Below are 16,110 nucleotides of genomic sequence, written 5' to 3'. Positions count from 1 at the left end.
CTAGGAAAAGAAACTCCGAGCACATCACTCCAGTCAGAGCGTCGTTACACTGGTTACCTGTGCCATTTAGAATTGACTTTAAAATACTGCTTATGGTTTACAAAGCCTTAAATAATATGCTCCATTCTATATCTCACCTTACACTCCAAATCGTAACCTTAGATCTTCAAATGAGTGTTTGCTTAGAATTCCAAGATTTAAAAGAAGTGGTGAGACGGCGTTTCTGCTGCTATGCACCTAAAATCTGGAATAGCCTACCGATAGAAATTCACCAGGCTAATACAGTGGAGCACTTTAAAAAACTGCTGAACACTCATTACTCTAACATGGCTTTCTCAAAACTTCATTTTAGTTTAATTCTGATGCTCTGTATATGCATTTAATTATCAATATCATTCATGGTGGCTCTGAAATCCGTACTAACCCCTACTTTCTCTTCTGTTCTTTTTCCAGTTTTCTGTGATCTGCGCCACCATCACCTGATCAAAGCACCGTGATGTCCCTACATTGATGGATTAAAGGCCAGAAGTCCACATAACCGTCATCATCAAGTTCTTCCCTGAATACCATGAGGACTGATTGAGGTCATTCATGTTAGGTAGAATGCCTAGAGGGGGCTGGGTGGTCTCGTGGCCTCGGAACCCCTGCAGATTTTATTTTTTGTTTTTTCTGTCCTCCCTGGCCATCGGACCTGACTTTAACTCTATGCTAATTCTAGTTTCTTATTTATTTTATCTTTTTTCTCTTTCTTCCTCCTGTAAAGCACTTTGAGCTCCATCATTTGTACGAAAATGTGCTATAGAAGTAAATGTTGTTGTTGTTGTATTTACAAACTTGAGCATTGAGTGCATCTCATGGGTTTGACTAAAAATGCACCAATGTTCAATCCGAAGGAGAGAAGTGGACCAGGAGATGAAACACAGTCAAAACCTTAATAACAAACTCTTTTTACACCAAAGCATAATCACTAACTAGAAATCAAAGTCAGGGAGAAAACTGTATGATCAGAAGCCATAACTTCAAGGAGGAGATGCACTGATGTCTGATTGTGTTTTTATCTAAATCATGGATACGGAATGAATCTTTGCACCATATTTAAAGGGTCTCACTGCTGATGCCAGGCAGGGTGATGTCTGAAACAGCATTCCATAATGACTGGACCCAGCCTGCCATTAATGGAAAAAACAACATGGAGTCACCCAACTGCAAAACAAAATAATGTTGTGGTGCTCTGAATTAATTAACTCATATCTAGTAAACATTATAATGCAAGGAAACTATGTGGAAAAGTTCTAGAGAAGAAGCAACTCATATCCCCACATATTTTTTGATCTCACATATTTATTATATAATACGCCACCGTGGCTGTCCGTTTGTCTGTCCAAGATTTTAAATCACCTGTAGCTTGCAAACCGTTTGAACTACTGACCTGAAATTTGGTACACGTATACTACGTGACGTCTACTATCCGCATTCGGGGTGATGATTTTTATTACTCTTTTTATTTTATTTTATTGTAGAATCAACTCTCTGCAGCGCGCAGCAGGGCGGCCATGTGGATCATGCGTATGGGCGCCGTTTTCATTCCCTACCACCTTCGGTAATCATTCTTGAGGCAGATTGTAGACTTAAGTGAAAAATTAAAGAAAACTAAGTGCTAAACAAAAACTAACTTAATCAATTTTAACGCGAAAATATGCCGAGAAAAGAAGAGGAGCAGCAGGCTGCTAGGGTGGTGAAAAGAAGAGCTGCTCAGAAAGCAGCAAGCACATCAACCTCTGATCACATGACTGCTAAACAGAGACAGAGAAAGACGAGGTAAACTACGAATTCTCAAGTCAAGTGTGTTCACTGCATGTTATCGTGCAGTACGCCATTACTGGTATATTATATAATATGCTACCGTGGCTGTCGGTTTGTCTGTCCAGGATTTTAAATCACATGTAGCTTGCAAACCTATTGACCTGAAATTTGGTACACATACACTACGTGACCTCTACTGTCTGCTTTTGGGGTGATAATTGACCTCCAAGGTTATTCCTCCTTTTATTTTTATTATATTTTATTATAGAATCAACTCTTGGCAGCAGCCAGCAGGGCGGCCGTGCGGCGCATGCATACTGGCGGTGTTCTCATTCCCTTTCGCCTTCGCTATCACTTCCCCTATCTCTTCATATTTTAAATCATTCTTGAGGCAGATTGAAGACTTAAGTGAAAAATTTAATAAAACGTTCTACTTAATTGCAACACAAACACTAATTTTTATCAGTTTTAACGCGAAAAAATGCTGATGGAAGAAGAGAAGAAGCGGGCCGCTAGGATGGAGAAAAGAAGAGCTGCTCAGGAAGCAGCAAACAAATGATAAACAGAGACCGAGAAAGAGGATGAAGACTAGGAATGCTCAAGTCAAGTGCATTCACTGCACGTTATCGTGCAGTACGCCATTACTGGTAATAGATATATTCTATGTTTGGGATTTTCATTATTGTTTTTGTCATTGTGTTTCATTTAATATATTTATACACTTATTTTACATATCTGCTTTTGTTTGCTTGTGTTTAACCGTTGATTGATGGGAAAATATTATCTGTTAGAGGTATGGCTTGGTATAAGCAGGATCATCTCAGTAATTTATCCAGGCCACAGGTCTTGGTAGTGTTGCTGCCGGCTGGGTAAGGGGTCGGCCATTACAAGGTGGCTCTTTCAAGCAACAAACTAAACTTAGAAAGCCTAACAAATGCAGGGCTTCAGCCTCACCTTAAGAAGAACGGAGCGGGATCGCAGCACTAAAGATTTGAAGGGGGCAATTCCTAAACACTGTTTAAACAGAATGATCAGAGTTTGTAACTCTGAGGCGCATGGACTTGGGGGAAATCCGAGTCCTAAAAGAGCCAGTCGTGGACTGTGCTATAAAGTGTTAGAAACCTTCAGCATCACATTACGAGACAGAAGGTGGAAATGAATATAGTCAGTAAATAGTGAAGACCTCCTTTGAGGGGGCGATCCGGCAAACACACCTCTGACCAAGCATAAAGGCAGAACTTTCCGACACTTATGTGTGGGTGTAAGCAAGCCAAGCAATTGTGTGAAATGAACAGGTTAAGTACAACAAATAAAGCTATAATTATAACATGCTGGCTAATGGATGTGCTCAGTTATACACCACTGATCAGTGTGATGTCTTGTGTGAATTGCATTCCTGATTTTGATCTTCTTTATTTTTTTAATTTTTCTTCTAATTTCTGTGGCTACTTTTTGAATTTTTTTGTTCCCCTTTCACTGACTTGTGCTGCATAATCTCAACTGGGAAAAACTCAAACCTGAAGTGTAAACACACAACGGTTTTTATAACTTTGATGGACCTTCCTAGAATTTGTGTTGGTATCCTTTGTGGATGATTGGGGGCGCTCTCGCTCCCTTGAACCCCTGTCCACGACTCCAAACACCAGGTAAAAGTCCTCAAATTGACTTTATTAAACTTCCACAGTGCACAAAGCACCCTCTCCTCCACTATACTCATTAAACAATACCAATACACAATAATAATCAATCCTCCAGCTCCCAGACGCGTTGCCACCCTTCCACCCAGCTCAGCTCGCCATCTGGGAGCTCCCACAGTCCTTTTATATCTTCTGACCCGGAAGTGTTCCTAATCCCCAGTCCACGTGACTCTCAATCACTTCCGGGTCAGGTACAAGTTCTTTTCTTCACCCCGGAAGCACGTCATTCCTCTTGTCCATGTGTGCTTCCGGGGCGTAGGGAAAATATTCATTATTCCTCCCTGCAGCGTCCCCTAGTGGCCCCCATGGCATCCAGCAGGGCTGTGCATAAAAACTACATTGTCCATGATGCCCTGCTGGTCTTCTGGGGACCTCCATACTTCAAGGAGGGCTCCACCTGGCAGCTTGGGGGTATTGGCCGGGATAAACGGCCGGCCATCCCTCACACCTTAACAAAAAATGGCAAATGTTTTAAAGTCACATACCTGGATGGTCCCTGCTTTATAATGCTGAAAGTTTATTCTAATTTCTATGTGTCTGTAATGTGTAATATTATGATGCACTTCTGTCCAAACTCATTATTCTATCATCACTATTATCTGTTATTTCTGAGAGGAGAAATATTCTTACTGCACACCGAAGCAAAACATAAATGTAAGAGCCAAACCATCAATGTTAATGGTAAATTTTTATTTAACTTGAATAGGGTGTAGCTTTCAAGTAGAAAAAGAAACATTCTGTTTTAGCCCTATAAGCTAATAAGTTAATGGAATGACCTTAATGTTCTGCATTTCTGTATTTAGACAATAGAATGCTCTCAAATTGTAGTTCGACAGCCAGAAATAAACATGAACTGCTAGACAGAAAGGCATTAAGGGTCCAGAGTTCTCCGACCATCTATACACGTGTCAAATGAGTGAATGTGAGAAACTTGATTCAGGTTCAGAATCTGACAGTATGGTGTGACACCAACAACCTGGTCTTAAATAGCAAAAAGACCAAAGAAGTTATTCCGGACTGTAGGACCACTAAAAAGACCAATCATGGTCTGCTAACAATCAATGCAGATGCTGTGGAGAGAGTTTCCAGCTTTAAGTTTCTAGGAGTCACCATCTCAGAGGACCTGTCCTGGGCTATAATAGGCAAAGCACAACAACGCCTCAATTTTCTCAGGAAGCTAAGGAGAGCTGACCTCCCCAAGAAGCTGCTGGTTAATTTCTATAGATGCACTATAAACAGCATCTTAACTAACTGCATGATGGCCTGCAGGTACAACAGCTGCACCGAGAATGCTAGAGAAGCCCTGCAGCAGGTCATAAAAACAGCAGAGGCCATTATTGGGACTGAACTGCCATCACTCAAACTCTTGTATAAGACTTGCTGTGTGAGAAGGGCCAAAAACATTCTCGAGGACAAAAGTCATCCTGGAAATTCTTTGTTTCAACTCCTCCCGTCAGGCTGACACTTTGCGTCAACCCGTGGACGCACAAACAGACTAAAAAAGAGCTTTTTCCCATCTGCCATAAACTTTCTGAATTCTAAATCTCCTCAGTCTGAGATCATTTTTAATTGAATATGTGCAATAAGCCATATTGGTAATGTGCAATATACTAATGTAATACAATATAGAATATGGAATGTACTTTTCATTAACAGGTGCAATAACAATTTATGCTGTTGTACTTTGAGCAATAATAATTTGCTCTGGTTACTTGATCACTTAACACTGTATATAACATATTAGAAATATTTGACTTTTCTTTAAATGCACCTTGGGGTTGTCACAAAAAGTAATTTCGTTGTGTTACACAATGACAATAAAGTGCTTGAACTTGAACTTTAAGAAATGTAACCTGACAACACAGCATTAAACTGAATATCATAGACTGTTTTTCTTGTGTGCGAGTGTTTCCTTGTATTATTAATTTTCTTCCAAAGCTTACTGCATTGATTCCATCATTAAGGTTTTGTCTCATGTTTTACAGCCAGATGCCCTCCCTGACACTAACCATCTCTGTTAGGTGGTTTGTTAACAGAACAAGATGCAGAGGACAGAAAGATATGGAAGAAGATGATCCTCTGTGGCAACCCCTAACGGGAGCAGCTGAAAGAAGAAGAAGAAGAAGTTGGGTGGTTTGCCTCCCTGACTGATGTGTTTTGCTGATGACATTGTGTTGTTTAGCACCAGAAAAGAGGAAGTGGAAAGGAAGATGAAAGAAAAATAATAATAATTCTGCACATTTACATTCTCAACTACTCAAAGTGCTTTACACAGTGAGTGGGGAGCCACTTCAGCCACCACTAATGTGTAGCATCCGTCTTGATGATTCAATGGCAGCCATTTTTGTACCAGTATGCTCACCACACATTAGCTATAAGGTGATGAGGTGAGAGATAGTTAGCCAATGTCACAAACTCGAAAAAAAGCCACAGAAAGGTTTGGGGCAGCCACCCGTATACTATTTCCTGGCTGCAAAAGTGGATGAATTATCGTATTGATGTGTACAGATTGGAGTCCGGAACAGAACAGATTAGAGATGGTCATAATGGCGGCTTTAAAGGCAAACAGAGGAAATGACATCATCAATGGGGCCAGAACTGTAAGTGTTGTCGTTTTTTGGCTGCGGAAGTGACGTCATCAATGGGTCTGGAGCCGGATGTGACGTCGTTGGGCCTGAAACTAGAAGTGACGTCATCATGGCCGGGCAGAATTTCCCGTAACTGGTCTGCAGAGAAGTGAGATAAAGAGTCAGTGTACTCTGCCACCCCGTTATTTGGCGTGGAATTGCTCTCATTCAGGCTCATTAGCTGTTTCCCATGTGCACGTGTGTGACCACCAGTTAGAGACAGACCATGATGGGCAATTTAGTCTGGACATCAAGATACACCCTGCCCTTAACAAAGGATGTCCAGGGATCGTTAATGATCACAAAGTGTCAGGACCTCAGTTTTACATCACATGTGAAGAATGGTGCCATTTTTACAGCACAGTGTTCCCATCACTGCACTGAGGCATTGGGATACACATTCAGACCACAGACTAAGCGCCCCCTGCTGGCTTTACTAACCCCTCTTCCAGCAGCAATCCAAGCTTTTCCTAGATGGTCTCCCATCCAAGTACTGGCAGGGCCTGAACAGGCTTAGCTTCAGGTTGATGACCTGTTCTGAAGTGCAGGAGTTATAGCTGCTGGAATGCAAAATGGAGAATGGCTTTGGACAATAGATGTTTGAAGATAAATAGGAAGAAGAATGCAGAATATATGATCAGGATTCAAAAGTTAGCCTGCAGGGAGCACTACTGAAAAGAGTGGTGTCACACACATGCGATTAGGAGACAGCTAAAGAGCCTGAATGATAGTAATTCCACGCCAGACCAGGGGGTGGCAGGGTGCACTGACTGTCTCTCTCACTCCCTTGCAGACCATCCATGGGAAATCCTGCAGGGTTCCGATGTCACTGTTGACATCACTTCCTGGTTCAGCACCACTGATAACGACACTTCCGTGTCCGGTGTCACTGATGCTGTTACTTCCGGGTCCAGCACCACTGATGACCTCACTTCCTTTTCTCGACATATAAAGCTGTCATCTGAAATAGATAGCTCAGTTCTGTTTTGGACTCATATCTGTGAACACCTCTATTCAATTTAAATCAGCAAAAAACAATATACGGGTGGCTCCCTTAAACCTTTTTGAGGACTTTGTCTCCTTCTTTTGACAGTGGATACATTTAAATATCTAGGATCAGAGGTAGCCCACAGAGAAAAATGAGATACCAAGATAACCCACAGAGTGCAGTGTGGATGAAACAATTGGGTATATGTATCAAGAGTATTGTGTGATCAAACAATTAAGGTGAAGGGTAAAGGTAAGTTTTTGAAGACAGTGGTAAGACCAGCAATGGTGTAAATGAAGAAATGAAGAGTAAAGGGAGTGCAGGAGAAGACGCTGGATGTGGGAGAAATAAAAAATGTTGAGATGGATGTGTGGAATTACAAAAAAAGACAGAATAAGGTGTAAACGGCACTATATAGCGCCTGACCCAACACAGATTGGACACGGGAGGCACGTGTAAAATACAAGGTTTTTTATTCTTCTTCAGCTGGAGGGCACATCTTCCCCGTACTCCCCCCAGCCACAACACAGTCCCAAATACCAGTAAAGCACAAGCACAAACACAAACTCTCTTCTCTGGCACCACCACTCCTCCCTCGCAACCTTGTCTTCCTCCACCCGACTCTGGCCGATGAGTGGTGGTCACTGGCTCCTTTTATAGGTCACCTGGAAGTGCTCCAGGTGTTTGATCACCAAGATCCGGCGGCACTTCCAGGTGTGATGAAGCTGCTGCCCACACGGGCTCAGGAGTCCCAAACACAGCACCCCCTGGCGGTACGTGCAGGACCCAACAGGGCTGCCCCCAACTCCAATTCCCAGGGAGCCCTGTGGGAAACTGAGGCACTTCACCAGGCCAGGGGGGCGGCCATCTAGCATCCAGGGGGAGGTATTGCACTGTCCAGGGCTGCTCCCCCTGAATACAGTGTGCAGGGGCGTCCCGACTGGGCATGGACGCCAGGCACCTGTCACAAAGGAATGAGGCAATCAGAGGTACAACAAAAGTGGGAGAGAAATCTAAGAAAGTTCCAGAAAGTAGGTTGAAGTGGTACTGACATGTGATGAGGATCGACTATGAATTTATGGGAATGGAAGTACAGACGAAGAGAAAGTGAGGATTTGAAGGAAAAGGGTCTGACTAGGGAGGTGGTGCAGGATCGATCTGTATGGAGGAGGTTCATCAGTCACATCAACCCCACATAGAAGTCATAAAAGAAGAAGAAGAATTATTAACTTTCTTCCTATTATTTGTGAGAACTGTGTTAGACAAAGTGGACATTGCCCATTCTGCTTGGCTTTAATGGCACCCCAGTCCTGTTAAGGCAGTAAACTTAATAGACATCCAGCCTCTCCTTTCCCTACTTGAATTCCAAACTAAGTATCTGAACTCCAGCTTGTACCAGGACCCACCTGGATCTCTTCTGAAAACAAAAGATGTAAATTAACCTTGCAGCGACATCTCCCCAGAGCAACATCTGCAAACCTCTTGACCCAGAAGGCGCAAAATGAACTCAAGCAATTACAAAAAGCTATAATTCAAGGAATTTCCACTCTGATGAACAGAAGAACTTGCCTATGAGGACACACTAATTTTGTAACTGGGGGTGACTTTAATTCAGTCAGGAAAAGCTATACATTCCCATTAAACTAGTCGTACTCATCCTATTCGGATCTTTCTCTAACTCTCTAAGGTTGTAGCGGGGCTACATAGTATTGATATATTCAATGTGTGTGTTGAGTGCGTGTTGTTTCCATCTCCCCATTTACTGTCCGTTATGTGTACGTCAGTGAATGTTGTCCCCGTGAGTGCAGAGGGGATGGATGAGGGAGAGAGACCACAGCCCCAGGATGGAAATCACCTGTTTACATTCCAGTTACATCTGGCTCATCACTATTTAAACGATCAAGAGGGAAAGAGGGAAAAGGAGGAAGGAGAGAGATGGAGATCATCATTTCCTGCCATTTTTCACATCGCGCCTTGCACCCAGTTTGATTCTCATTCCACCAAATTCACGACAGCTCAATCATCGCTAGAAACCCCGGGGTTGGACATTAGTATCAACCATATGCTGAGGAAGCACGGTGAGACTATTCCATTTTAATTCAGGAGATTCAAACCCAACCATTTTTTTTTGATTAGTCATCCATATTCTGGACAGTAATTTACCCGAACTCAAGTTCACGTTCATTGACATTTCAGTATTCATCCATTGTTGTTATTGTGTTTTGTGTTTGTTATGCATTGCAGGGGCAAGGGAGGTTTTGTTATTGTGTATATGGTGTTTTCACTTTGCTGCTTTGGTGGAGGGATATATATATATATCTTCTTATATAATACGCTACCGTGGCTGTTCGCTTGTCTGTCCAGGATTTTAAATCACCTGTAGCTCACAAACCGTTTCACCTATTGACTTGAAATTTGGTACACATATACTACGTAATGTCTACTATCTGCTTTTGGGTAATGATTTTTATTACTCTTTTTATTTTTATTTTATTTTATTGTAGAATCAACCGTGCGCCGCATGCGTATGGGCGCCATTCTCATTCCCTACCACCTTCGCAAATCATTCTTGAGGCAGATTGAAGATTTAAGTGTCAGCTTAAGTGAAAAATTAAAGAAAACGTACTAAGTAATTGCAACGCAAAAACTAACTTAATCAGTTTTAACGCGAAAAGATGCTGACAAAAGAAGAGAGGGTGGAGAAAAGAAGAGCTGCTCAGGAAACAGCAAGCGCTTCAACCTCTGAGCACACGAATGATAAACAGAGACAGAGAAAGACGAGGTAAACTAGGAATGCTCAAGTTAAGTGGATTCACTGCACGTTATCGTGCAGTACACCGTTACTGGTAATAGATATATTCTCCGTTGGGGATTTGCATTATAGTTTTTGTCATTGTGTTTCATTTAATATATTTTTACACTTATTTTACATATCTGCTTTTGTTTGCTTATGTTTAACCGTCGATTGAGTGGAAAATATTATTTGTTAGAGGTATGGCTTGGTATAAGCAGGTTCATCTCAATAATTTATCCAGGCCACAGGTCTTGGCAGTGTGGCTGCCAGCTGGGTAAAGGGTCGGCCGTTACAAGATGCCTCTTTCAAGGGAACTCTGAGGAAAGTCCCACGGGAGCTCTACTCTCATTCCCCAAAATGGCTGTAAACTTCCAAAACCTGCTGTCTATACCTAACAAGCTATGAGCTGCTCTTCCTTGGAGACGTGAGTCCGACAAACCCTTCTCTTTGTAAACCTGAGAGCTGAGATCCGGTTTTGCCCAACTAAACAGTGAGCCAGTCTCAAGACTGAAGAGCAGCAATCACTTCAAGACAGGGCCTTTTTCACATATGGGCACAATGGGCACTGACTGGGAGACCCCGGAGGATCGGGGCGCACAATATTTTTGATGCCTATACATGTTTTTCTTTTTATATCAAAACAGGGGCCCCAGTGTACTACTTTGCCTGGCGGCTTATGATGCTGTTATGACAGCCTTGCTTTATAGAGGGGGTCACTTCAGCATCTTGTGCCAGAAAGAGCAATGATCTTAACTTGGAACTTGCAGATGATACAGCAAAGGGCAAAACTGAGGAAAGCACTGCACACCACAAGCAAAGGATCATGCAGCAAAGAGAAAGAGTGCACTCCACGGCAAGAAGAATCCTCCACCTGAACACAAAGCAACAACTGCATACAACATTTGACACCATCTTTAAAGATTTGGTATTGTAAAACTATTTATCTCTACCAGATAAATGAAAACTCTATATAGCCAGCCCCTCCGTATTGCACGTCTGTCTGTCTACTGTGTCTGTGTCCAGTCTTAGATGTCAACATGTATATTTGCAGTTATCATACTTATATAATACTGGTGTTTATCAATAAATTTTACTATTGATACAGCGTGTTGGCACACCCACCACATGACGTACCACCTCTGTTTCTTAAAATGTGTGTGCTTGTGACGATGTGGGTTCTGGCTCCACGCTCCCATGGCTGTTTGGGAACCCTTGAACCCAACACCGTCGATAATGAAACCGAGTGAGCCAGTCAATGGAGGCAAATTGAGCATCTGAGCAAGGGGATGGTTGAAAGTACAAAAGTGCTTTTATTGTTTTAGTGCAGTGTAGAGTGGCCGAGCTGTGGACCTGAGCTCCAGTTGCATTGGGTTGGCAGTGGAGTGGAGCCTTCCCATGCAACTGGAGTTTTATGGGGGGTGGAATGTGGTGTTATGGGTCCACAGCTCGTGGAGAAAAGGCCATTGATTTTAAATAAATAATCATCGCACCCGAGGCGGCTTCGTGAGGGGGGCGTTGTTGTAGCGAGCCGCGGGGCAGTCGTCGATGTGGGCGTTTCTCACCGTGTGCACAGGTGAGGAACTGCCCACATTCGTGATTGCTCCCGTGGCTAATGCTGCAGCTGTGATGGCCCCTCACGTTTTTAAAAGAAGCGCGAGTCGGTTTTAGGGAGAGAATCGATTGGAGAGAGAAAGAAACGATCGGGGAAAGGAAAGGAGAGGACGGAGGTTACCGGGAGCAGGAGAGGAAGCAGGTCGGTGAGAGGGAGAGAGCCGCGAAGAGCGAGCGAATGAGCGCTCGTGGACAGCTGCATGGAAGCTGGGTGTTAGGCCGACACCCGCGTGTTTGTGTTGATGTCGCTCCCGCTGAGCGAGCAGGTAGCGGGAGTGACCAAGGTGAAAGCGACGAGCCGCAGAAGGCCGCAGAAAGGCAGCGGAAGTCGGGAGGCTTGGAGTGGCAGTCCTTGGTGTGAGCGTCCTGGAGACCAAGGAGTCCAAGTCTCGAGGCTGGGATGAGAGCCAAACCGAAGCCAGGGATCGGGAGGTCTCCAGTCTTGCGTGTGTTTGAGGAGGGCAGCTGTAGAGAGCGTCTTGCCTGCTGCTTGGCCCATACGGGATAAGCAGGTGAGACGCATACAGAAAAGCACCAGATTTGTTTTTTGTTTTAAAGACTGCTTCCACAAGAAGATTTTAACCTTCGATTTTAAGGATTGTTTTTTCTATTTATTGGTTTTATTCCACGTTCTTTTTATGGATTATTTATTTAATGAATTTGAAGAACTGCACTATTTATGGAACACTGTTTTTGTTGACTGTTTTAAATAAAAGCACTTTTGCACTTTCTACCTTCCCCTTGCTCAGATGCTTAATTTGCCTCCATTGACTAGCTCATTCGGCAACATTATCGACGGTGTTGGGTTCAAGTGCTTCCAACATCAAAGGGAGTGTGGAGCCAGAACCCACATCGTCACAGTGCTACAGTTACTTTGATATACTGTAAGTCTAACAGCCCCCTACATTAGAGGAACGTAAGGTAAATAAAGAAGGAGCCTTGCCATGTTAAAATTCATCTTTCTGTTTCCAGTGTTTTTTGGTGTCCCTCTGGGTGGACACGAGAAATCTCACTCTTTCTTTCATTTATTGGCGTCTCCTTGGGTGGGTGTCTTATTAAATATTAATTATCACTTCCTACAATGGTTTGTGTTGAATCTCACTAAAGCTTTAAAAACAAAGACACATGGACTTATGAAGTTTTTGTTTTTTCTTAAAACATGAGTCATACTAACTGCTGGATGCCTTTCAAGCATCTGCATTTTCAACTATTTTGAAGAATTTAGAAACCCTCAACAAATGCATTTTTAAGAACTTTTTCAAAAAAATAAACAGAATGCAATGAAATAAAAATTCAAATTTTCATTTCTCATTAACCAGTGACACTTGCTTAGGCCAGCATTTCTCAACCCGAGTTTTCATAACAGTTTTAATCGTGCCCCCCTAACATTTTTTGAAAGGAGCCCACTAATACCAATTTTTTAATTAATGATATATCATAGATGCATATTTTATTATACCTACTTAACTTTTATCGACATTTATCTAACTCTATATTTATTGTTCTAGTATCAGAAGGTAGTTTAAGTTAATTTGTTTTGTTTTCAGTAGATGGATTTTTCATATTTTCGAGTCTTGTTTTCTTTTTTTCACACCCCCCCTTTTGTTACTTCACGCCCCCCTAGGGGCCCGTCCCACTAGCTTAGGCAAAGCACTCAGGACTGATGACTCATTCAAGATCTTAATTCCCATATTCTTCCAGTAGATGGCAGTAGGGTGCATTTTTGAATTTTGGTCTTCATACATTGGATGACAAATATTTTCTGTATTGGAATTATGAGAAACTCAAAAGTTAACTTTGGATTTAAATATTTAATTCAACTACGAGAGAGCGGAATACTCTTAAATCAAAATTACAAAGATTCTGCAAAATATTTTGGGATGTCTTATGCCCCCTGTATATTTTAATATAATGGCATCACATTTTATTTGCTGAGCAGTCATTACCCATTTCCCAATCTGCTATATTCTAACACAGGGTCACAGGGGTCTGTTGGAGCCAATCCCAGCCAACACAGGGCACAAGGCAGGAACAAATCCCGGGCAGGGTGCCAGCCCACAGCAGGGCACACATACACACCCACCCACCACACACTAGGGACAATTTAATATCGGCAATACACCTAACCTGCATGTCTTTGGACGGTGGGAGGAAACCCACGCTGACATGGGGAGAACATGCAAACTCCACGCAGGAAGGACCTGAGAAGTGAACCCTGATCTCCTTACTGCGTCTCTGGAAAAAAAAAATCTGTATGATTAACTGTCGTGTGGATTGTTTTAAAAATGAAAAAAATATGGAGGAATATTTTGGATGAAATGAAAAAAAATAAGGCAAATAAATAAATACATTTTTGTGAAATGTGACAATAAAAAATGAAAAAGAGCATGAGAGGTGGGAGTAAATAAATAAATGCGTCACAGAATGTGTTTCTTTGTTTATTTGAATATACAATGTGAAAATACGGCTTTTAATTTAAACCTGTCACTTTCAACGCTGAGAGGGCGGGCTCTGATGTTGTGCTGTGTTTCAATTGGTGAATCGTCGCTACATCGGACTTAAACCTTCATCTATCAAATGCCACATTTACACTTCAGAATGCAGACTCCTTATTATGAATTCAGAGATTGTAGAGTTAAAGTAGACACTTCGCACAGGAATTCTGCGCACTCGTAGTCTGTGTGCACAGTCACAAGTTTGCACATGTGCACGAGCCACAGGATTCCCGAGCCAAGCAAAGCTCATAGTTCACTCTGCGGATGATTCACCAATCAGAAAACAGCACTCGCCACAGCCAGCCCTCTCAATTTTGACGAGTGAAAGTGACAGTTTTATATTCAAATCAAATCAAATTTTATTTCTCGTGTAGAAATTAAACTTACAGTACGATATGAAGTGAAATGCTTAGTTGCTCAACCGAAGGAACATTATAAAGCAACAAAAACATGTTTTTGTGAGACAATTATTTAATTAAACTCACATTTCCTGGTCTTTTTTATTTATTGTCACATTTCACAGAATTTTTATTCATTTGTGTATTTATTTAATTTTGTCTAAAATATTCCTCCATAAAAACAACTGCCAGTTTTATTTCCAGAATGGTAACACTTTAGGAAGCATGGTGGTGCCGCAGATAGGGCCGCTACCTCAAGCACCCAATAGTGAAAACATTATAAGGAAGAGAATGCATATTCGAGATGCTTCGACAAGTTATGAATATAAATGTAACGACAAGCGGCGAGTTGACGTTCAAATGCTCATTCACATTTGAGCGCGGTCACACACGTGCGCATGGGAGGCAGCTAAAAGGCCCGATCGAGAGTAATTCCATGCCAAACCAGGGGGTGGCAGAGTGCACTGACTCTTCTTCTCACTTTTCTGCAGACCGTTCATGGAAAATTCCACTTGGCCCTGGTGACATCATTTCCGGTTCTGACCCCGGCGATGACGTCACTTCTGGTTCTGGTCCTTTTGATGATGTCACTTCCTGGTCCGACCCCATGAATGAGGACTCTTCCGGCTATGGCCCTTTTGGCGTCACTTCCTAAACTGGCCTTGACAGCTGCCATCTTTCCTCTATCCCCTCTGCTCTGTTTTGGACTCTGATCAGTACACTATGCAACATTTAATTCTGTTTTGAAACCAGCATATAATTTATGGGTGGCTGCCCCAAACCATTTTTTGGACTCTTTGTCAATTATTGTGACAGCGTGTTCAACCTTAATTCATGAGAACGTTTTCCAGGTTGGTTTGTTTAAGAATATTTTAGTAAAAATGCATGTGTTTGGGATGATGGAAACACAGAGGAAAAACGTTCACACGTGAACTGAAGACAGGACTCTTGATCAATGAATGATCGGAGAAGTGGGTCTTCAATTCAAAAACTCCTTCCCATGTAAATGCATTTCCTCTGCGTTACCTGCTCTGATTTTTCAGAAGTATTCATGTTACAATATTTTAGATGAAATATTCATGTGCTACGCCTGTTATGAGCATTCAGTTGGAAGACCTGACGTGTGGATTATGCAACACAAGTAAAGTGAGTTTTTTTAAAGGATGTTTTAAAATTGTTCACTGTGGTCCAGCATTTGGTCTCCTGTCACGCATGTGCGACCTGGAGATCATCTTCCTGGCTCGACTGAGGTAAGTGATACCACTCCGAGGCAAGAAGGGGGCGCTTTTATCAACAGTATGTCTTCTTTACTCCACAGCTCAGTGAAGGCGCCCAGTGATGACACCCAGCCCTGACTGTGACACCCAGAGCGGGCCCTGTCCCTTCTGGTTGAGACAGATCTGGAGACGATGTCAAACGAGCTCCCAGAACGACTCTGCTTTTGTGGTCAGCGTTTTTTTTGTTGTACCATTGTGCCCCGTTTTGCTTTTCATTTCAAAATATTTCAATGAGTATACAAGGTTGGTACCCCAACGATTCTTGGTGCTTCGCTCTAGTTACCGACGACCGGTCACACTCCATTGATACCCGTTCTATCAGATTGCTTGTTACATGAGATTAAATTTTATTCTTGACCATCATTACAAACCACATGGGGTAAGTGACAAATAAAAATAATTAAAAAAAAAAATCACTCC

The sequence above is a fragment of the Polypterus senegalus genome, chromosome 10 (genome assembly GCF_016835505.1).
Source record: "Polypterus senegalus isolate Bchr_013 chromosome 10, ASM1683550v1, whole genome shotgun sequence".
Classification (NCBI taxonomy): domain Eukaryota; kingdom Metazoa; phylum Chordata; class Cladistia; order Polypteriformes; family Polypteridae; genus Polypterus; species Polypterus senegalus.
This window is presented reverse-complemented; position numbering follows the sequence as displayed.